The sequence below is a fragment of the Aythya fuligula genome, chromosome Z, assembly GCF_009819795.1.
Source record: "Aythya fuligula isolate bAytFul2 chromosome Z, bAytFul2.pri, whole genome shotgun sequence".
Taxonomy (NCBI): domain Eukaryota; kingdom Metazoa; phylum Chordata; class Aves; order Anseriformes; family Anatidae; genus Aythya; species Aythya fuligula.
Genome location: NC_045593.1, coordinates 25,037,333 through 25,062,687, shown reverse-complemented (window position 1 = coordinate 25,062,687; position 25,355 = coordinate 25,037,333). Strand labels below are relative to the sequence as shown.

Here is a 25,355-nt window from a genome sequence, read left to right as displayed (position 1 = left end):
TGTCCTGTTCAGAGATACAAGAGATTTCAATCTTTTCTCTAACATTGTAGGGAATCTCACATATTTTGTATTCACATCAGCAGTTATAAACGTACCTGTAATAGAAGGGAAACAGCCTAAGACATGCAAAACTTCCATAGTAAATAAAAAATTCACACAGCTCTTAGAGAAAATAAATCAGAAAAACTAAGCAAGGACGAGAGGCATAGCTGCTTAGATTCCCTAAATGAGACAATATGTATTATCTCATCTGGCAGTTTAGCATGACTGAAATGAAACATAATTTGTAGTTGACGCCAACTGGCAGGAGACATACAAATGTTCATGGTAATTTTTGTGTTTTGTTAAAAATGTACTTCTGTCTTAAATTATAAAGAAAATGAACAGAAGACTTTTGGTCCACAAAGTACAATATTTGCAGATGCTACTCTGAGCTTTTAACTCACAGAAAAATGTGTCTTGAGTTTTTACAATTTTAAAAGACAAATCTAAAATTATGCCAGGTCAAATCTTCTACCCAGTACCCCTGTCTCCAAAAGCAGCCAAAAGCAGATGTCTGGGGAAGAGGATAAGAATAGTGTAAGCATTTAGTCATACTTTCCCCAAATACTCTCCAGTCTCCAACAATTTGCAGCTCAGCGACTTTCAAAGTCAGAGGTCATGCTTATGTATTTAATAATCCTCTACAGACTTTTTCTTCCATTCATTTTGTCCAGTCTCCCTTCAAATCACTATAAATTTTCAGTATCCACCACATCCTGTAGAGTTACACAAGTTAACGATGTGTGAGTGAAAACAATATTCCTTTTTGCTGTTCTGAACCCAACACCTGCTAGTTTCACTGATATGCCCATTATTGTACTAAGAGAAACAATGATCCCTACCAGCCTCAGCATACCATGCATGATTTTATAAAACTATCATTGCCTCCCCAGTTGTCTATTTTCCTCATTAACTTAACTGTTCTTTGTACAGAAGGTGTTAAGCATCTGCAATTGCCCTTGTAGAACTTCTGTAGTTTTTTCCCGGTTCTACTTGAACCTTCTTGACATGGTGGTCCAGAAGTGCAGATAATACCCAAGATGCACCCCCAGGATACAAACGGCAGATTTGTGCTCCGTTCCTTTAGGAAAGAATTACAAAAACTAGATTCCTAACATTCCTTTTTTTTGTTTTGTTTTGTTTGTTTTTTCTTGACCTGTGACATACTCACAGAAACATTTATTACAAGTGTATGTTCTTATATCCAAGAGATAACAGTAGCTTAGAAGCCATCACTTTATAAGCAGAAGTCGGTCTGTTTTACAGCACATACTATTTCACTGCCCAGCTACTTGGTCTTATAAAGTATTTGTGCCCATGCTTGCTACCCTGAATAACAAAACAGTACTTACAAATTCTATCATGTCTTCTGAATCACATATGAACAAATGAACAGCCCTGGCAAATGAACAGGTAGATCCATGCACATCTACATTGGTAACTTCCCTCTGTTGTGTGAACAAACTGTTTATGTCCACCCTTTTTTTGTTGTGTTTTTTTTTTTTCTTTTTTGTTGTTGTTGTTGTTTTGTTTTGTTTTGTTTTGTTTCTTTCTTTCTTTCCCATGCAAGAAGTTTTGCTTTTCCCCATGATGATAGCAGCTTGTCTTCCTTACAAACCTTTCTGAAATCTCAGAAACCCAAAAATCAACCCCATCTCTATTATCTATGTGCTTCCAGGTTTATGATGCATTAATTCCCCTTGAAAAATTCATGTTCTCTAATCTCATATTTATGCATGTGTCCACCATGCCTACTCCTTGGTACACACCACACAGACTGCAGGCACACTGGTCTGTGGTTCCCTGAATCTCTCCTGGAATCTGACCGAAACTGCCACACATTTACCATTTTCAGCCCTTTGTTACCAAAGCATTTTACAGAAAATGTCACGGCACATTTAGCAATTATTTTATTTCTGAGTCAGTACTTCTGTACCTCCTGTCAACATTTCAGATGGCAACTGACCTTCTAACAAGTCTCCCATGAAAAGGTACTCCCTTGCAGAAACTCCATTTCTTCCACCACAAACAAAAAAAAAATCAAAACTTAAAATTAGTTTTCTAGTATCACCTCACCTTCCCCAAATATTCTTTTTTAGTTCCCAATAATCTATTGGTCCTATGAACTTTTGAGAAGACTTCCTGCTCCTCTACTTATTCCTTAAATTCTTTTTTAACCTGCTTTCTTACAGATAATTAATTTTGCCAGAGTTTGTCCTTTCCGTTTTCCTCTTTCAGGCACAACCTATATTAAAGAACTAAAGCTACTACCCCCAAAACTGTATTTTTCAAAAAGCATTGACTACACAAATGTCTAGCATTAATATTACAAAAATAACTAAGGATGGAAGCCAACAGTTTCTTATGAAAAATGTTATCACCGTTGCCTGTAAACTACCTGAAACACTTGAGCAGAAAGCAGGTTTCTCTCTGAGCATTAACATCTGCATGAACTGCTTTTCCCAATCTAAAGGATCATCAGAAGTCTGGTGAATTTTTCATTCCACAGATTCTTCAATACAGATGGCTAATTTAAACCACTTGCTCTACAATGAAAATACTTTATCTTTCTCTATGACATTTCCTTCCATGAAAAGGATAGCTACATTTAGAAAAAAAGTAGACTTAGCCAAAAACATCTTTCCTTTTGTAAGGTAGGGTTACCAAAAATATTTGTCCACACCATACAGAAGAATGACCTGAAAAATAGTGTCATCTTCAGTAAGAAGAGTGCAACATGCAACAGTCAAGCTGAAACAATAAGCAATAAAACAAACAGTGAGAATCTCATCTTAAAACACTTGTCCTCAGATGAGAATCTGCCTAAACATGAAAAAAGAGTTACAGTGCTGCAAAAACATTATTTCAGCAAATATGAAGAGGATCCCATTCAGTTTTATTCAATGTCATTAAAGCCTCAGGTCATATGGAGTCTTAATTTGGGCAGAAAATTTCAAAATAGATGTGAAGCAATGAAAGACCACCTAAGAAATGCATCTAAAATAACTGGTGTACAAGAAAAAAAAATCCAAAAACAAACATCACTGAGGTGAAAGAATTGAGCTTAAAGAAAAAGCAGACTACAGCAAAAACACTAAGCAATAACCCAATAAAAACACTCTATAAGAAAAACAACTGTCTTCTCTGTCCAAGACATATGTAGGATGGTGTTAAACTACAACAAGAAAGGTATGAATTGGATAACATGAAATGAAAAAATTCCCATGGCAAGATGATGTTAGAGAGAGTGCCGAGTCCCTTAAGAACAAGTTACATATAACAGATATAGATGTTCCTAACTTGAAGCAGATGAATGGATTGGATAATTGATAAGTTTTTTTTCTATCCTGTCTTTTTGTGATCATTTCACAGAATATGACTCACCGAATATCCCAACTTGAAAGAGACCCACAAAGGTCATTGAGTCCAACGCATGTCACTACATAGGACTACCTAAAATTTCAACCCTGTGTCTGAGAGTGTTGCTCAGACACTCCTGAACTCCAGCAGCTCAGTGCCATAACCACTGCCCTGGGGAGCCTGTTCCAGGTTCCTGACCACCCTCGCAATAAAGAACCTTTTCCTAATATCCAGCCTGAACCTTCTTTGTTGTAGCTCCGTGCCATTCCCTTGGGTCTTATCGCTCTAGACACTTCACCATTTTAACCTCCTTTGGAAGCTCCCTAATAGTTTTTATGCCCTTCTTATAGTGTGGTGCCCAAAACTGCATGCAGTGCTTGAGGTGAGGCTGCACCAGCACAAGAGCAAAGGACAACCATCACTTCCCTCATCATTTGCTTGGGATTTGAATCAGAATCTCTTCTGTCCAGTGACGACAAACAAAAACAAAAGTTACAGAGCTACCTTGGAAAGACATGGTTACAAGCAGCCTGCTCATACACAAGCTTTTTTCATCCAGACCCTCTCCCTGGCCGTATCCAAGAAGCTTGTGTAAAGAAAGGAAGTCTAGGATCACCCAAAAGCTGGATGAATTTTGCCAAATGCATGGGCTTCCTTTCTCTAACCTCCTCCAGATATCCCTCAAACATGCATTGGAAGTAGATGCATGCTGTGCACGTGGGCATGTGCAAGAGTGCTGATGCATCCTGAAAGTAACAGATTGTGTGTTCACTGTGCAATGCATGCAATATGAAACAGCAAAACTATATAAATTATGCTGATATGGGCTAGTCAAGCATCAAAGAATTAGAGCATTCCTAATGCTCTGTTTTAGTTTGGACTTCTACCCTTTCACGTTAACATGTCCCATTCTTGCACTGAGCAAACTCAAGAGACTGGATATTTCTGTTCTCCAAATTTGGCTGCGATAAAAGGCAAGCTCTAATTCAAGCTGTCAGGCCTGTCATGGAATGTGGTCTGGGTCACTTAGATATAAAGATTGGTTGAAGGTAATTACACTGATTTTATGCAGTCATGATCATGACTAATGACTGAATAAACATGTATGCTCAACACAAGCCTCATGCACATTTCTGAAAACTGGCTACCTCTGCTCATTTATCTAGTATCTCAACAGAGCAATCAGCTGGTCAGTCTGTGGAAAATCTTGCACTCCAGCTGTCATGTACTATGTCTATTAGTAGCTTAAAGAAAACCTAAAACAGAGAGAAAAATGAGATCTCAGTTAACTCTTGAAAGGTAAGTCATACCAGAGCACCACTATCATGAGAAAAATCAATGCACAGAGGGAACAGGGAGAGGACATTGCATTAAACTTTGTATTGAGCATAAAACTATAACCTCACTATCATGCCAAACTTGGCCCACTACTTCATGTTGAACTCACAAGTTAAAATGATTTCTTAAAAGCACAGAAACAAGTCCTCAAATGACTGAATTTAAATTAATATATATGCAACCAATTTCAACATATAAAAAAGGTACATAAAAAAGAACATTAAAATATTTAGACTAGAACTTACATTTGAAATTTCCATTTCAGTGCTCTCATTTCTAACCACAATTTTCTTATAAACTTTAAATTACCCAGACCCACCTGTGCAGAATGATGGTCAGGTTTTATCAGTTGTCTCATCTGAATCACAGCTGCAATTACTAAAATTGTCACATTGACTGCACATACTTCCTGTCTTATTTTGTGAAATAAATTAGATCAATTGAAGGCTGAAGTTGAGAATTCGCTTAAGATGCTCTCCACTGATTACAAGCACTATTCAATGCACACAATTTATAAATAGTGAACAAAAAACACTGTTCTTTGTGTGCAAAGAGCTTTCTTGAGACATTCCATAGAAATCTTGTTTCAGTAAACTTGCAGTGGTTTTAACACTGCTGGGCAGCTGAACTCTACCACAGCCACTCTCTCACTCCCCCTCCTCAAAAGGTAAGGGGGAGAAGGGGCTCAAGGTTTGAGATAAAAGGCAAGCAACAGGAATACTTACCCATCACTTACCCATAATCCTCACAGGTAAAATAGACTCAGCATAGGAAGATTACATTTATTGCCTATCTCTAGCAAACTACAACAGCGAGAAACTAAAAGCAAATTAAAAAGACTTTCTCCCATCCACCCTCTTTCAAATTCCCCCCCTCCAAGTGATGCAGGGGAATTGGGACTGCGGTCAGGCCCTGGTGCTTTGTCTCTTTGGTCATGGTCACTCTGTGCCCCTGCTCCACACAGGGTCCCTCCCACAGTGTGGGGTCTCTCCTGAACTGAGCCTGCGGGGGCTGCCCACAGACAGCAGCTCTTCAAGCACTGCTCCCACATTGCTCCATACCACGGGGTCCATCCATCCCCCAGGAGCAAACTGCTCCAGCACGGGTCCCCCACGGGTGGGCGGCAGCTCCCCACAGACCCCCTGCTCCTGCGTGGGCTCTTCTCCACGGGCTGCAGCTCCGGCCCGGGGCCTGCTCCTGCGGGGGCTCTCCATGGGCCGCAGCCTCCTCCAGGCCACATCCACCTGCTCCACCGGGGGCTCCTCCACCCATGGGGGGGCTGCAGCGTGGAGATCTGCTCCATGTGGGACCCATGGGCTGCAGGGGGACAGCCTGCTCCACCAGGGGCCTCTCCCTGCACAGCCCGCAGGGGAACTGCTGCTGCCTGCCTGCAGCACCTCCTGCCCTCCTGCTGCACTCACCTGGGGGCTACAGGGCTGCTGCTCACTACTATCTCTCTCCAGACTGCTGTTCCCCAGCATTTTTTTCTTTTCTTTTTTCTTTGATCTCCTCTCCCAGAGGCCCAACCAGCATTACTCATGGCTTGGCTCTGTCCAGCAGTGGGTCACTTTCGGAGTCGTCTGGAGCTGGCTCTAATCTGACACGGGGCAGCTGCTGGGCTCTGCTCAGAGAAGCCACCCCTGCAACTCCCCTGCTAAAAAACCCTTGCCATGTAAACCCAATATAAAGCCCCAGACATCTGACAGACTGAACTCTCATTTGCAGCACTTTGTCTTTTACACATGCTTTACTGCAAAAACAGTAACTATGTTTACAACACTACATATATATCACTTGTTTCAGGGGAAAAAAAAAAAATACTAAATGTAAAATTACTCTTTTTTATAGCTTTCTCTCCACAAAATTTGTTTGCACAGGAGATATCAAAGGAAAACACATGTTCTAAGATACCAACACAAGAGCACACAACCATTAAAATAAAGCTTCTCTCAAATGTATTTGAAAGCATATAAACCCAGTGCATTAGCACCACCACACACTCTAGTAAAGAGGTCGGTTTCTGAGAAAGAAGGCGCAGTGCAAACTCTGAAAAAAGTGTTTACAATGATCCCAGATGTAATCCTTGCAAACTGCAATTCACTGACCTATGTAAACTTATTTGGTTTTCAAATAATCTTCTGGTGAATACCATTGCAAAATCTATAAACACAGATGGCACCAACTGGCACCCTATCTGCAGTCTCAACAGAAGATCAAATACACAGCCTGAATTTATCCTCCCACATCACAGGTGATTCTTTCCAAACAGGTTTATGGGATTACAACTAGAAACTGAATGAAGGAAGTTGTGCCACAGCTATCCATAGTCCCTGCTATCTCGCGAAGTCACACTCCTTGAATGAAACTACTTTAAAACCTGAATGGCCTTTAACAAACCACTGCAACATTTCAGTTCAGATGACATCCAAGTTATAATTGCTAAAATTAACATGTTCGCACTTTCTATTAGCAGTAAACTGAAAATAATTATCCTAAAGCAACATAACATACAAGTCTACTTTGGATCCAAAAAACTCTTGCAAGATGAAAAGGCCAATGACACACAATAAAATTTTAAAATAAATATCAATCGTACTAGTTAAAGCCCATTAAATGATTTTATCTACAAAACTTACTATTATTCATCTAGAACAAAGCAGCAGCATGCTGGTGAATTGTCATAAATGATGCATGAGAGAACATACAAAACATGCAATGTTAGATGTTTGCATAATGAAGGCCAATTAATGAACTCTAATGCTAATTCAAAACCAAAATATTTTCACACATAAGATTACACATACCATGTATATAACATGGATCTAACTATATCTCCATCCTTTAAAATGACAGTATTAAGGCAATATAACTTGAAATGTGACACTGACACCAATGACAAAGAAAGCCGTACAGCTGCTTTGGCAAATTTTTTTTTGTTAATCTTTTCTTCAAGAAGCAAAAATGATCTGAAAACCAATTTAAAGTACAGTTTCCTTGTGTGTTGGGGTTCAGTTGTAACTTAGTCATCTCAGATGGTTGCAACGCTATACATTGTTTTCTCCAAGACATTTTTTTTCTCTTTTGACAGCATTTCAGAGTTTATCATTCCAGAGTTTCTCATCAGAGGCCCTCAACCCTTAAAAAAACAAAACATGCAAACAAAAAATATTTAAACTGATGCAAATAAGAAATGTTTCAAGGAACATATATTGTTGCAGCACTCTGCCCACACAGCTATGTTTAAATGTTCTGGATTCTCCCTTGAAGAGCTCACACCTAATTTGACCAGAGAGCTTCAAATTGAAAGTTTTTGCATGATTGTGAGGACCAGGAGACAAGGAAAATTGAAGAAATTAATCTTTACCAACAGACTGATTTATTTATGTTTTACATTTACAGGATTCTAGTGATCATGTCAACAGCACAGCTGTCTCTAATTATCTTCTACTGTGATTTATTGTGCTTGGTCATGGAAAAGGTAATTGCTCGAGTGCTACATGTATTCCCTAAGTTCAGAATTTCAGGTATATTCCTGATCTGCTCACACAGATTGGTTGCATTTGCAGCCACTTCCTTGAGTTTTGCAGCAAATTAATGCCTTAATTATTTTTTCATTATGGATTTATTTTCTTTGGAGCTACTTTCCACAAAACCTTCTCCTAGAAAAATACTTCTAGAAAAATTGATTATTTTATTTGCTGATTAACTGGTGTTAAAATGCTTATCTGTGATCTATGTCTGACCTCCTAAAGTCTGAACCTAGGGAGAAAATAAGACAATTAAGAAAAATCTCAGATCAGTGGTAAAGTATTTTCCGAAATGCATTAACTATGCTCAACAACGTAACATGAAAATGACTGAAATTATTTAATTAGAAGATTGTTTAAAAATAAAATAATAGAACTCCTATAGCTTTCAGAGCCATGAAGGTGTATTTCCATACCTCCCAAGCAACGTAATCAGACAAATAATAACAACACTAGTTTTTTCCTTGTCTTTACTAAGGCTGTAAATTCAAATTAATTCCATTTCATCTGTAGGTGCCACAATGATTTTGGAATAACACACCCTTTTAGTTCTGCATTTACGGGGAAAAATTTAGACACTATGACCTGGGAGAATTCTATCAATTTTTGTGAAGACTGGAAAACCAGAAGTTAGAAATGGCCCAGTCTAAACTTACCAGACTTGTCAACTACAATCACATCAGCAATTGCCTCTGTATCAAAGAAAGGGCTCTGACAGCTGGTAATACCTTCCAGCCACTGACCGCCTCTGTCCTCGCTCCCAAGCCAGTTAAAAATGCTGATACCCCACACAATTTATCCCCTTGGCAGAAAGGAGTGAAATGGGAACAGTTGTGAGTGAAGGGAGTCAAGGAAAGTGGAGAAGAAAGGGGAAAAAAGGCAAGATATGGGGAGAGCTCCCATTGATGGGGAGGCAGGAATGGGGACACAACAGCTTCTCACTCTTGCCCTGTAACGAGTTGGCTTGAAGGAAGAAAGTCCTACAAACTGGTTGTCACCTACCATGGAGAACCAGGAGTTTACTTCAGGCTAGGGATGGATTAAGTCAGCTAAGAACTTCCACCCCATGTTCAGCGCAGCCTCCAGTAACAAACACTGCTTTGCTTTCACTGGGGAGCCATCCAACTGGTACTGAGCGTGTCTAACACAGGAGAAACTTGTGGAAATACAAAGCTTGATGAATAGTCATTGTGTTCTTCAGATAACTCAGAAAAATCATGAATCCTACTTTCCATCTAATGATTATTTTAGAAACACTGCCTACAACACTGCAGTACACAAAACAAGACACTGGGTTTCTTGCCTGGTGCCAGCTACAGGATGACCCGCAGCCTAGCAAGGCTCTTCCAGGCTGTGCAGTGACCTACAGCACTTCATCTGTCACTGCCCTGCTGGAGTACACAGCACCACAAGCACTATGCACAACTACAGGCTACAATACAAAAATGGACCACAGCAATTACTGGCTTCCTTTCAGCCTTTGCTTTCCATACTCCCAACCCAAGCTTGCCAGCACAGCACAATCAAGAGCAACTTAGGTGAGTTGGAGGAACATGCCTTGATTGAGTAGGAAGAAAAGGAATATCATGTTCTTGTGCAGAAATCCTGTGTCCAGTCACAGTAGATAATGTTCTTAAAAACAATCAACCCACTATTGTTACTTGCCCAATATGTGGGTACATCCTCACCCAAGCACGTCCCAGAATGCTTAACAGAAACAATGATTAACTAATAAATAAATAAATATATAAATAAACAAATACAGATAAAGTGAGCAATTTCCTAAGTACTGATTAAAAACACCCTATGACCAAGACAGAGAAAACTTGTGAAGAAAGCAGAGATGTAAGTGAAGCTGTAGTGGATGCAGTTAGCCTACACAATGAAAATCAAGTAACAGTGCCACAAAACTGTGTCCGAGATAAAACCCTTTCATTAGCAATGGCTGTGACTGAGTAGATGCAGATAACCTGCATCTAACAATGGCTGGAAAAAAAAATGTAAAAGATGCCAGAGATTAATTAGGATTATGCCTTTGTAGCATGTTTTATTCAGAGGAATAAACGGGAGTATTGATTTAGTGTCACTGATGGTTTCTAATAAACCACTCTTTGTGCACAGCAGATATTTAGGCCTCGGTGAGTTACAGTTCAGTGAGGTTTCCCCGACCAAAAGCCAACCTTCCCCTTGAAAAAAACAGGGCTTCTGCAGGTGTGAGCTTGTACAGCCAGAACCCTGAGTGGGACTGGGACGGAGCTGACAGTAAGATATCTGTAATGGTGTCTAGGAATGTTTTCCTAAGGACGCCAAACCTTTTAATTAACATATATAACATTTTCTTCCAGATGAGGTCAGCCGGAGCTTTTCATTGTCTCGGTTATTCCCCGTAACGCATCTCTCAGCGGGATCTGTGCATCCGCAGCGTCTCACACGCTCGCTTCTGGCACAGCACAAGCTCTCCGGGATGGGGCAGCCCAGCCACGCTGCCACCACGGCTGCCGGCAGGACGGGCACTTGCCGGGACACAGCGCTGGCACACCCGCATCTCCCAAACCCCGGCGCCGAGCCAGTAGCCCTCTACCGACACTCCCGCCGTACGCCCCTCTCCCTGCCCCGCAGGACCCCAGGGAACAACCCCCCCCCCAGACCCCTCAACAAGCATCGCCCTGGGGGGAGGCGAAGGGACGAAAAAAAAAGCCGCACGGGGGTGGGGTGAGCAAGGCGCCGGCACCATCCCCGGCTCCCCTTCCCCTTCCCCTTAGCGCCGGCGCCCTCCCGGAGCTCTCCGCCTCCATCCCCGCCGCCGCCTCGGCGCCGTGCCCGCGGCCCCGGGCGCTCTCCCGGGGGCACGGAAAGGGAGCACTGCCAGCGTCCCGCTCCCTCCTTCCCTCCCTCTTTGCTTCCTTCCCTCCCTCCTCCTCCTCCTCCTCCTCCTCCTCCTCCTCCGCCTCACCTCGGCCGGGCAGCGCCCGCTCCCCGGCGGCTCCTCCGCGCTGCGGCCCCGCCGCCACCATGCGCCGAGGGAGGAAGGTTTGGGATCCCGGCGAGCGCCGACCCGGCCGCCCCCAGCCGGAGGGAGGGAGCCGAGGCGAGGGGAGGGACGCGGCGGCTCTGCCCTGCCCACCACCGGCCCCTCCATCGGCAGCCGGGGGGCGCCGCCGGGCGCACGGAGACCGCGGGTGCCCCGGGCGGTTGCCGGGGGGTTCTCCAAATGGCCGGCCGTGGTACACCGGCAGCTTCGTAGCTTACCGACAAATTATCTGTAAATCTGCTATTTTCATTATAACCTCCCCCTCCCCCCCCGGAATCTTTTCCCCCTCAAAACTAATCGTTTTCACTCCATCTCCCTTACAAATCCCAGTTAACATTCTTCCAGTTCCAAAGAAGCACCCCGACAACACAGGCTTCTCAAGAAGTCTGAGATTTTTAAAGTGCTGTAAGACGTCTAGTCCTGTGTCTAAGAGCAGCGATCCGCAAATATCTGCAGAGAAAATTACGGTTTGGGCTCGGGCATGTCTCCACGTGCCGGTGCTACTCCCTGCTCTTCTGCCCTCATGTAATGTGCTGGTAGCTGCAAGTGGGTGACAGGTGTATAACTTCACGTAGCTCTTCTCAAAGTCAGCTCCACTTGCTAGATTGGAAATGGCAGTTGCCAGTTCCAGTGGTAAACCAGCCATTACACGGGTAAATAAAATAAATCACCCCGGGTATCTCCAGGCATAAACAAACTGCAACACCAACGAAAAACTCGATTTGCTGCAGCTAATTCTGCTCTCCTCCTGGGGAAAAGCAAGCTCTCCTTTCACAGCTATCGGAGCACTATCTTCCTTGAACAGTGCATTTGCTAGAATCTGTGTTGCTGCGTTGCTCTTCCACCCTGACAGCACAGGGGGGGATGTATGAAGGCTGGGGCAGCCTGGGGCCACAGGGTCTTCATCAGGCCTGTGCAGAGGCACAGTGCATCTGACTGGGTCCAGTCATGGGCCTATGCCTTTTTAATTAGTGCCTGCTGCTCAGAAAGCCAACAGCCAGTTAGCGTTTTCCTGAGTGTGTGTAAATTGAGGAGGAAGAAACAAGCACAAATAAACAAGAATAATGTTCATGTAGCAGAGCTATTACAAACATATACAGGTATTTACATTTAGGAAAATGGAGCTTATGCTTTCATGCCTATGTTTATCTTCCAAACTTTCTTGCATTACTTTTCCCCTTTCTTTCTGAAGGAGTCATCAACTGCAACATTCTAACAAACTTGTATTAAGTATATTTTATCTTGTTACTATTAAAGACTCAGAACATTCATTTTTAACAAAATAAGGGTGTCTTTGTAAAACTGAACCCTCTGTGACCTCTGAGAGTAGCTACTTTAACATACAATAGGAGACAACTCAATAGGCCTGTCCAAAAATAAACATCTGTTTAAAGCATATTTTTACCCTAGAGACTTCAAACAAACAGAGCAGTTACAATGTTATTTGATAATACAAAATGAATGTAATAGATGTATTGATTCCCAAAAGCTATAATGCATTTTGCATTCCAGCCTTTGAGTACACTTTGAGCTGCTCTCTGCGATAGATGTTTCTACCACTTCTGGATCAGAGTGTTTTCCCAGACAGATAAAAGACCCATGCCATTTCAAAAGGATGTGTTAGAGCTGTGAGAGTCCATCAATAACGTCAAACAGGGGAGTATAAAAACAGCATTGCAAATACTCTTGTAGCAAAGATCAGGTTTCTTACTGATCACTAATCATCTATTAACTCCTAAAAAGATAAAGTGATTGCCTGTTTATCTAGTTAAGACTACCTATAATGAAAGGAAATAATTATTGTCATCCCTGTTGTATCAATTTATGAAGTTCCCTGTGTTTATAAAGACAGGCACCTGTGTGTGCCCAAACCACCTAAGAGTTTCAGTGTGATTTACAGAAGGGATAAGGAGTGATGTGCTGGCTGTTGTGGTGGTGGATCCAGTGGTGCCAGCAGCCTTTTCTTCTAACTCAGTATTTGGAGAAGAAAGGGAAGACAGACACTCCTGACTGAGTCTCCACAAGTAGGTCAGGGTTCAGACACACTTTAATGCAGTGTCCTCTCCTGGCTAAATGGAGACAGCTTCCTTGTGGAATGTGGTACCTGACAAGTGTAGCTTACAACAATCCAAAAAGCATGAAACCTCATGCTAGCAGCATCCCAGAGGAAATGTTCAAACAAGCTACTCAAAAATACCCATTACGAGAAGTTATGCAGCCCTGCTGTCAGCTAGTGCCCATGTGCAGGCTCAGCAATAGGATATGTAATTACTTACAGGAATGGTGGCACCTGATCTTAAGAAAACAGTAACCCATCCAAAGAGCAACCATGGCTATGAACATTTTAATTTCGGCTGTCAGACAACATGGTCCCACGGGGTGCTGTCTGGTCATCAGCAGTGATCATTACACTTAGCTTTTACCACACTGCCCTGAGTGGAGAAACCTTTGCAGCAAGCTGGGTCTCAAACTGTGGGGCTGACTGAGCCTGGTGTTTAGGACAACAGCCAGCAGCAGGCAGGTTTCACCAGTAGGAAGGAACAAGAACTCCAAAAACACCCTAGGGCTGGGCTGCACTAAGTGGCCAGAGGGTCCAGCGGGTCCACAGGAGCATCTTACATGTGTAGCATCTAGTACAGCCTTCCTTGCCTTCCCTGTGGACATGAGACCTCCCTCCCAGGATGGTACAGAGCTCAGAAATTTGTCCAGGTGTTTCTGTATAGGTGTCAAAACACCCAAAGCAAGTGGGCTGGCAGTATTAACAAGGCATGCACAGGACCAGCTGTTGATGCACAAAGTGTATTAATACTTGTACAAGTGTAACTCCAGCATGTGAACTGGTGAGAGAGACCTACAGCAAGACATAGGCCAGCAAACAAGTATCCAGAAGCAGGCCTACAGAGTTTATACCTACCACCAAGGTCTGGGACTCTGACAGATCTAACCATACCACACTATTTTATTTTTAGTTTGAAAAGGTTATTTATTGGAGTTGGTATGAGGAACTTGTTAATTCCTTCTATCAAAGCACTGAGGTATTAGCACTACTGAATTACAATATTGTCTTTGATGTGCAGATCTAAACATTTTATTTTGATTATCTGAAACCCAGCACAAACAAATAATTAATCACCAGAACTTAACACATATGCATTATACAAACAGGAAACTCAGACGTCAAACAAGCACACTTTGGATTAAGTAATATATTAGATGGAAAAGTTGATATAATGTTTTTTCCTCTTGCTTATACATGTAGATCTTCCCAACTATTAACTTCATAGGCATTCATTTGTTTAGACAGTTTTTCTCCCTAAATATTGGTTTGTTTATAACCCCAGATAGTAATACCTGACATCATTCTGACTGGTCTATTTAAATTCTCCACAGACTGTTAGAACGAAGGATTATTTCATCCTGAAATTTCCTGAAATTCACCTGAACAAATACAGGCTTGGATGTGGCCCAAAAACATTCTCTGAAGGTTATAAGAATAGAACATAGACAGGGCAGACAAAACAGGATAGCAGAAAGTACAACCGAAGAGGCTATTACATCCAAATAACTAGCAAATAGCACATAGGTTGGAAAGCAGAATGGACACACTTTGGCTCAGAATGAAGCTCCGTGAATAGTCACTGGAAACTATTAGAAATTCTGGAGAAGTTACAAAAATGTCTATATGTTGCCTACAAAAAGCTAAAAAAGAACAAAGGGAATATCATGCACACATACTAGAATTAGAATTGTTAAACAGCAAATCAATCTTAAATCTATAATCTTTAGAAACATGCATATTACATATACTCCCTAATTTTATTTAGTTTCCTTTTTTTTTTTTTTTTTTTTTTTTTTTTTTTACCAGTGGCTGTTGTTCCAAAACCTTATCACTGTGGGAGACTGGAATAAATTGGAATATGGTCTGACTATAGGAACATACAGTAAATAATTTTGTGCAAGGAACATAATGATCAATGGTTGGAAGAAAAATGTTACAAACTGAACTAGTCTGGAGAACTCTGATGTGAATAGAAAACGAGGAGTTAAAGAGACAAAAAATGGTGGGAACTATAAGAAAGGGATGGCCCAACACTGGAAGAGTTGAGAAGTCAGAGGGAACAGAGTGAGGGTAAGGGTGTCATTTTGCTCTGATTTGTTTATTCTTCTCCCCCTGAAGTAAAGTAAAATAGAAGACATCAGCTGAGAAAGATCTCAAAGAAAATGCATCTTTCTCATGTAATACTTATTTTTGTTTACAGCTTCAGAAATCTCAGTTCCTGTTAGCACTTAGTTTTGACATTTAATTTTTCAGTATTTCATTCCTCTAGTGTCAACCAGCATATGGTGTTGTAGAAAAGAATCTGAAGGCTCTATTCTGTAACCAGTGACAGTAGGGCCAAAAGAAAAAGGAAAAAATAAAAAATAAAAGAGAGAGAGAGAGGAAAAAAAAAAAAAAAAAAAAAAAAGAAGACATTTAAAGTGTTTGAGTTTGGGAAACCCATCTGTTATAACTTGTTTTACTATAGCTTGCAGGAACCTTTGTCATGGATCAGACTCACACTGTAGTATAAACACAAACTGAAATAATGGCCTCCTGGCCAGAAATATCTTACACTCTAAGCAAAATCAGTCCAATGCCCAGACACAGGCAAACAGAAGGATGTTAAGAATTAAATAACAATAAAAACTACTAATCAGCATTTTTAGCAAAAGTATCAATGTGGGGGAAAAAAAAAAAAAAAAAAAAAAAAAAAAAAACTTCTACTCTCATCTTGGATCATTAGTAATACAGTGGACATTTTGGTAAAGATGAGAAGAGCCTGTGGTTAAGCTGGTAAGGACATTCAAAATCAGCACCTTGTGTTGAAGTTAGTAAAAAAAAAAAAAAAGGGGGGGGGGGGTTGTTAACCTGAATGGATAACAGCAGTATCATATGGAATCTATCAAGTTTAGAGAAAAGGAATTTATACTTCAGGCACAAAATGAAGTTTCTGTTAGAATTTTAGCCATGTATAGTCAGAAAACATCCTATCTCAAAGATACCATACAAAATCAGTGTACAATATTCAGACTGCGTGTGAAGACTTAAGGAGAGATCTGTGCGGTGTGGCAGAAAACACGGAGATGTTGTCTGCGGATAGAGTGAAAATGGGAGGAAGGCTTGGAAGGAAAGCCTGGGAGCTGCCTTTAACTGTTCTGATTTTGAGTTGGTGGCTTACCTCCAAAATATCGAGAGATATAACTTGAGATTTTTGTCTTTAGACAAAAGAGAAGGAAGTCTGGGGCAACTCTATACACCCTCACATTAAGAAAGTTAGTTTAATTATGTGGAAATTGTTTTGATACCAGAAACAAGTAAAACGGATGAAGGACTTAGAGCTGCCCTGGGAGAATTATGAAGATAATACTCTGAGATATGAAGCATACAAGGCAGCACTGCGCATTGATTAAAATAAAAATAAATTGAAGAATAAGGTCAGTTAAATGGAGTACCTCGTAAATTGGGACAGACGTTTAAGAAGAAGGCAACAAGAGAGAAAACAAAGTCCTTTGGTAGTTATCTGTTGGCCCTGTTGAATATTCTGAGGGCTCACATTCCAGTTTCTGAAAAAAGCTCAGAGTTTTGGGGACAGTAGTTGTTAAAATAATTTGGGACTCAGAAAGTGTGGTACAGGCAGGAATCCACCACTGTATTTTAAGGAGGTTGTAATTGAATGCAGACACTCAGGCTCACTGAAGGGATCCAGATTTATCACTGTGTCTAATCTGTATTTTTGAAACACATATTATTGTAAGAAGTCTGAAAAAAAGCTGTCTAGCCAAATAAATGTTGCCTGACACAACAGCAGTAACAGCTGCTTTATCTCCTTTCCCATAATTTGGGGGTCTATGACAGAATATTTTTAAGTGCACTCTGAGGCAATAATTCATGGGAATTAAAATTAGCAGTATCCTTTCTACTGAACAAACTGAAATATCCATTAGGTATAAATAATTAAAGAGGCTGAGCTTTAAATATGACATTCATCTATTGAAATTCCCACATTAATACCCAGTTATGCTAATCTATTGCTCTTATAATGTCTTAAAATATCTTTACACGTCCTAAGGAGCACTACAAGAATACATATAAAGTCAAATGATTTAAGAATCTTGAGCATATATACTATGCATATAATATTTGAAATTACCCTATCAACTCATATATCCAGACCAAAAAAAAAAGCAGCTCCGATATGTTCTTCAACTACTAGATTATTTATCACTAATGAGGCATTTTCTAGGACTTTGTCCAAAATATCCTACAGTTCTACTGGCCGTGTTACAAATTATAAAAGGAAATAGTCTAGTGCTATTTCTAGGACTTATATATCCCAAAATTATTAAATATTTTTCATTCATCAGTGCTAACATCACTGGAAATAGGAAAGCTTTAAAGATTATAACACTGTTTAGTTTTACAAAGTAATTTACGACTTGAAGAAACTGCTTAAGAATTGGGAGGAAAAGTGGCCCAACTATCTGTGTAAATTCAGTAAAGAAGGCTTCTTGTTCCATAACCTAAGTTCTAGAATAAATGTTTGAAATATATTTTCAGAATAAAAATGGACATTCCCATGAGCAATCCTGCCCACAGAAGGACGCAGCCGTGAGTCCACCACTACATCTTTCTAAGCTCTGTTTGGACTGGCTGTGAGATCCAGAACTTGTACGAATCCAATTAGTTAATGGGACTGACTACACCCACTGGCAGTTTGTGCTGTTTTTGAGCTAATTTCCAGCCTCACATTCAAGGATGAGTTGTGGATTCCTCACATATTTTGTACTTGTCTGGATGCTCAGGATTTTACACACTCACCGTGGCAGGGCCAAGATGGAAAAGGACAAAAATGATGATGATGATTGCTTTTTGTTGGATTTCTTTTATTTGTTTTGTTTGTACAGCAGACTATCTCAGTTAGAGTTTCCATGACTTTCACTCCAATAAAGCTATTCTTACAGAAGATATAATGATGTCTTCCAGAGTAGAAGTCTGAACTGATATTCTATTTTCATCTTCCTTACTTGACAGGCATCTGCAATATAGTAACTTATGATGTTTTTGAAATCTTTTAATTCTTTTCTCATGTGGCTCTAGTTTCACTTTATTTCCTTTTCACAACTGTATTGAAACCCTTCCTACTCCCGAATATGGATAATATGCAATGATCACATCCATCTCCAAATTGAAACTAGAGAGCAGGCTCTATTTGTTACCTCTGCATTCTGTCAAATCACACTTTAACCTTTCCTTTCCTTTCCTTTCCTTTCCTTTCCTTTCCTTTCCTTTCCTTTCCTTTCCTTTCCTTTCCTTTCCTTTCCTTTCCTTTCCTTTCCTTTCCTTTCCTTTCCTTTCCTTTCCTTTCCTTTCCTTTCCTTTCCTTTCCTTTCCTTTCCTTTCCTCAGAAACATTTACTTTATGTTTTAAAGCTTACTGACAGTAAAATCAAACTGGAAAACATGCATGCAAGGACTTTTGCCAAGACTATATATTTTAGTTAAAACAGAACTCTGGAAATAAACAGAAAAAAAATATATGCAAAAAGAGTTGTTCTGTGTTTAAATTTGAGCTTCCCAAACTCTTTTTCCATATGCTTGGAGGTTGCCGTAAAATTATTACAAAATACTCAAGATTCAAAATCTTAACCTTTTAGCATCCAAACCATTTTCATTGAAATTAAGAGAATGTACTTCATTTTCCCCAAAAGTAGTTTGTATACACTGTATAATCTGAAACAATAATAATAATAATTTAGACAGTTTTAGCTGTTAAGAAACTGCTACAAATATTAATTGAAAATGATAATGTTACAGGTTAGAGCAACTCTGTTAAGGAAAAAGACTGCAATGCCATTAACTCATCCTTGTTTTGTGGGGCTAAATCATGTTCATGTTTATGTCCTCACTAGATTAATAATCTGACATGTCAGATTTAAGTGATCCATATATCCTATGTAGCCTGGGGGCAAACAACAACACATCATCATTTGGGGATGATTTTTTAAAGTGGAGGATCAAATATAATCAATTTCTTCCGAGTCATATAGACTATACTAGAAGAAAATCTTTGTAAATTAATTAAGAAAATGTCTTTTTGACTTGAATCCTGTATTTTTAATATGGTATATTTATTGACTCTAGCACTGACTCACACCAAAAGGCTTCCCTTCTGTCAATCACTAATCACAATTAAGTACTTACAGTTAAGCGGATGTAGCAATTTCCCTGTAATGTGGCAAACTACAGCCTATAATGATATTAGCTTCCTTGGGACATGAACATGTGTTCTGACTTTTACAGAAAAAGTAATGTGAGAGTACAAAGAGTTTTGCGTATGATCCTTTAAAAATGCAAAGGCTTTTATAATAAGAGATTTTATTGGGCAGTGCAGCACACAACACTAAAAGACAGTAGGCCTGAATGTTAGACCTTTTTGCAAATATTATATACTAAATAAACTTGGAAAAATGGACAACAATTTGCTTAAAACTACCTATCAAACTTTCCAAATTTATATTATTTGCAAGAAAATGTTTAACCTCAGAAGCTGCTCAGAGACCTCAGAGTTGTCTAGGGAAAAAAATTGGGTCAGCATACTTACAGTTATTCTAGTATCTGAAGTTATATATGGTAAGTATTAAAGTAATGGATTTTTTTTTTTTTTTTTAATAATACTGTAAAGTAAATGCACTATTTTTTTTAAATTTTTTTTTTTACATAACACATTAAAATGTTTATTGTCCTTCACATAGAGCAGAGCAGTGCATGAATTTCGTTAGAAAATACCGTGCATTTTTGTTTTAAAAAATGGCATTTCTATAAGGAATACTTTAACTTTGTATATTTCCACTTAATAGTAGCTTGCTTTTGTTAATAAGCCACAAAACACTCATTGTTTTGTTTTTACATTCCATCTAATTGAGCTTACTGATTTTAGCAATAAAATGCCGTGCTGACCAGAATGCTGGCTATAACAAACTTTCTAAACAATTTTAATGACTGATTAAGCCCTGCTGAAGGATCCCAATAATTAGGATTTATGGTATTTCCCTGTACAGATCATTGTTATTCTCCAGTTATTCGCTGGAAGCTGAGTCCATCATTTTGTTTGAATCTCTATATCAAATTTATAGAATGTGGAACTGAGCCCCAACATAAAAAGTGAGATAAATAAATAGTAGTTTTTGCTGGTCTAGTGCTTGAGTATTCTGTACCACAGGACACTAAATTTTTCAGTCCTATGCTAAGATATGTTTTTCTCACTGCTTTCATCTTTCTTTTAACATAACGACTGACATTTTTGTAATAACTCCTTTCCCCTTATTCCTTATTTATCCTTCAGGTCTGTGTATCAGGTGTGTACCCATTTATGGGAGATCTGTAGGGATCTTTAGCTGACAGTTTTCCTTACTACATTATAAAAAAAACAGTTTTTGAATCCTTGTCTCTGAAATGGTTTGACTGGTCTTAAGGAAAAAGCTATTTTTTTTTCATGGGTCTAAAAATTATCTGAATGGTAAATACTACTGCACCATCTCACTACAAGGGATTTAAGTTTCTCTTCTAGGCCATTAGTTTGAATATATATATGTTCAGCAGCAATACAGTTTTCTGATTAGTCAGCTGCGTTGCCTTTGTGAAATAATCAAACAATCTCATTGCAGTTTATGGCCAATTCAAACTGCAGTGCAAAACCTGTTTCCACAATAGGTAACTTTGATAAAGACTTTTAATTGAAGGTTTCTGGGCTTACATAGTTACAAGCATTAAGACAGCCTTTTATTCCTTGAAGATTCTCACATGTGCTGGTAAGTGAGTATTAGCAAGTCACACTGAATATTTAATTATTTTGTGTAGAAAGTAGAAAAGTTTTAATTGCATTGTTATGTTTTTCATTTCTATAGGAAATGAAAAGAGTAGCTTCTCAAGAAGTGATGAATGATCCACATTAAAATACAAATGAAAACTCTTAGATGGAGATAACTACTATGGTCATTAGTACTAGGAATTCATGCTTTCATTGTTTGAACAGATAAGATGGAATCAAAATAAAAACTTGGAAACACAGTATTTTCATTTATCTGCAGATCTTGCAAGGACACTGTAATTATTGAGAATAGTATGGAAAAAGAAATAAGAAATGAGAATTAAAATACCACAACTGATTAAAAATAAATGTTGTTAATTATGATAATTATAGGGCTAATAAACTCACAAGGAAACAGAAAGGAAAAAGTTAATTACAGAGAAAAAAAAAGGCACATATTGACCAGGAGTGGGTTGCAAAGCAATTAGTGCATGTTTTTCCCTCAGTACCAAAGGACCCCTGAAGTACTTTTCTGTACTGAGTAAAGAAAATTCTGACATGCAAGGCCACATTAATCAAATTAACATAAAATCTATAATATTATATATCACACTTATTACAATATTAAATGTTATATCCACATATTATATATCACAACACATATATATATTACATATAATATAAAATATTATATAAATGTATTATACTTAAATATTATGCATATTATAATATTAAATGTATATACATTTCACTGTGTAATGATCTTGCTTAGCTGTTACCTACACCTTATGGCCTGGCATCATTGCCAAATTCAATACTGTAGCTCACAAAATGGTATATTGTGGATGACTGCACAGTAATAAACACATTAACTATACAACTATACCACTGAAACCTTTAAGATTCACAGTGTTGTTAAGTGAGTTAGCTTTAACAAAAAGGCAAATTTCTGTTAATTCTATTTGTCTAAAGATTTTTTTTTTTTCAGCAATTTCTTATTTGGTAGCTGGTCTCTGTTGTGCAAAATAGTATAAGCAAGTAAGCTCTGAAGAGATAAACGTAACCATAACAGGAAAAGACATACTGGGGTGGTTACATATGAAAGTGGCTGGGACTTTATCTCCTGCTATTGTCGATTTGCGAAGCCACTGAATGACAAGTAAGCAAAAGTCATACCTTAACATCAAAACTAGTTCAGTTTATTGTATTTCCTGGGAGATGTATTCAGCTACAAATCATTGGGGTGGCACTGGGAGAAATTTAAAAGAGGAGAATTCTTAGTATGATTTTGTGAACTAAGAAAAAGTAGACCTCTTTGTTCTGATGGAGGGCAACATTATGTTTTGTCAGGGAAATCACAGTGCAGCAGTGACACAGTCAGCAAGCACAGTCATTATGAATGGTCTGGGAAGAAAGGAGATGATAGATGACATACAAGGTCATTAAGAAATGGTTCCATACAGCAGCACAGACCAAGTACTACACAGAGAAAATTAGGATTAGCCTCTGGCTTTGGAACAGCAAACAAAGAAAAACATTCTCATATGGCACATGTTTTTGCAACGACGTTACACTGGCAAAATTAACAAAGCAACTTTTTGGATAAAGCAGAAGCTTTTATTTATGTCCTCCATTTACTGTGTATATGCCATTCTTGTGGATTAGCATTTTTAGAATAGTCAGTCACCCTTTCTTACAAGTTAGATATTTGTGGTTTTGGCTATCTGTTTGCAATTGGAACATCTGGTTCAGAGCCAAATCATGGTCTTTCCAGAATTGCTTGTAGGCCAATTGGACTTCAGTGAGCCCAGGTATAAGATATTCAGTAAAACAAACAGGGATCCTGTTTTTCTCAAGTTTCAGAATAACTAAAGAACCATCAAAAGGTTGGCCTCCATTAGTGCTATTATAACCAAAATAAATTAAGCACTCACTCATTTTCTAAAACATGATTTATTTCTTGACATTCTGATCATTGAAAATTTAAATCCAATGAATAAATGTTTTGTTACTGGGTCTTCTAGTTGTTTTAAATAGTAAGTATCTTCTATATTTGTCATATAAACATTTGTTTAATTACAGATAAAGTATAATTGTAGAGGAGAATAAGAATCAAGATTCTCCTGTACTTGGGGAAACCTTTTTAAGATTACCATAAAAATGGACGCTCCATTCCACAATTCAAACAAATGGTAATTGTGGCTTGAGGCAGAGATCCAAAAGCTAAATACATATGAAGAGGTTACACGTTTAGGCACTTAACAAATCAGTTGCAATGTCATTTTCTTTCTCCCCCACCAACACTCCCAAAAGGTTTTACAATGAAATTATTCTGTGATTAGAAACTGTTAAAGAAAAACAAATGAACAAATTAAAGTGTTCAGTTAAAACAGCTGTAAACAATTTGATAAGTAAATCAAAGACCTGGGATCATGTCGTTGTACAGTGAGTGGTATTACACTCTGCATCTTTACATTGTTTTATTTTTCTCTTGAATGTTCATAGTAATCAAATGGAAGTTGTCTCTGTTACCCTACTAGTACATCCATTAAAATTCAGTTTCACTGTTCATAGTTTACCATCCATTTTTTTTTCTCTAGAAATTTTATTTTTATGTTATAATTAGAATTTTCAGTTGGCACGTCCTTTTAGTTTTTCAGATTACTGTCTTTCTTTGTTTAAATACAGCATGCTTTACATATATAACATCTTTCAGAACAGTACCAAAAAAACCTCACCAGAGATGGTGAAGAATGCATAAATGAATGACCCTTAGACTCATAAATCAATAGAGAAAGTTGATATAATCCTCCCTCAACACCAACACCACATTCTGACTACTCAGCTGAAGCGAACAGTATCATCACATTTGAGTCAGAGATACAATTATGGCTGGAAGATTCCCACAGCCCTGCCAGATTCCTCAAGGGGATTAGCACTTGTCTGATTGCAGTATACAACAAAGACATTGTTAAAATATCAGTGCATCAATCAGGAGGAATTTGGAGACTTTGAAGTTTAAAAAAATAAAACAACACTGTGGGAAAAATAAGTAGTTACAATAGCTAAGTGCAGTTATGTTCACCTGATTTTGTTTGATGACATGCAGTTTGACTAGTATTATATTCTTAGCAATTTGTAGGTAACAAATTTAGAAATAACTTTTTTTTTTTTTTTTTTTACTTAATCAAATAATGTCAATAACTTTTTGAAAGTAGTTCAGCTTTATGAGTTCATCTTTTTCCAGGAGAAGTAAACCAACAAAATATGAAGGAACATTAATTATAGTTCACTGTGAGTCTCAGAGTTCGGAGCCTGGGATTGCACTTTCCTACACTACAGCTAATTTTCCTACCTCCCAGCAGCTTATTTCACAAGGTAGATTTCACAAGAAAGTCTAAGGTGACAGACCTCTTAAGAGTAGCATGTAGTAATTGCCAGTATGTTCTCCTCTAAATCTCTCTCTGATTTGTAGGCAGTGCATAAATCTCAGCTGTATAACATTTGCTGATAAGAATGACAATGAACAATAACCACATCATTTCCAATAAACATAAAGTCTTTGTGCTGGAATTTACTGTTGCAACTTCTTTATAGTATACATACAGAAACGTACAGGCTTCTATTTTGCAAATTTACATAAATAGTTTCCATGTCACAATTTTGGTCCAGACCTGAGCTAAATGTTATATACCAAAGATGTCAATGATAGGAATTTACTCCAATTCAGTGTGTAAGATTTCACCAGAATCTTGCTATGATTTCCCAAGAAATTTGCACCAGCTGCAGGAGTGAACTTCTCAGAAGTTCTTATGTACATCCACGAAATAGCAGTTTTAAGAAATGTTCCAAAGTCAGTATCTCCTCGAAAGCATCTCTAATACATTAGTCACAGAAGTGACTAAGGATGCATACATGCCACATGCACAGGTAATGTGAAGCACACATACTGAAAGCACAGAACACCATTTCCCATCACTGCTCTCCTTACTACAGTTGTTCCTACTATAAGCAAGTCTCATGGAATTTTACACACTTCCAACTGAGTTTGTAGTTCATGTCATTCATGATTAAGTCTTTCACTGCAAATAATCTGATTTTTTCAAATAGCACTGATGTCTTCCGATGTAATTAGAGGGCATCTTGACACCAGCATGAACTTGAACAAATCCTAAATGAGACCAAGCAGTGAAGCCAACTGAGTAACTTC

The 25,355-nt window shown here is 38.7% G+C and overlaps 1 protein-coding gene across 1 annotated transcript in view; it reads right to left on the bottom strand.

The window, feature by feature from the left end:
• Positions 1 to 11,325, bottom strand: part of LHFPL2 (LHFPL tetraspan subfamily member 2) — a 125,198-nt gene extending 113,873 nt beyond the window's left edge. Inside the window, exon 1 of the mRNA XM_032205974.1 lies at positions 11,221 to 11,325. The gene's annotated coding sequence lies outside the window, so the exon portion shown is untranslated. The remainder of the gene's footprint in view (positions 1 to 11,220) is intronic.
• Between the last annotated feature and the right edge of the window lie 14,030 nt (positions 11,326 to 25,355).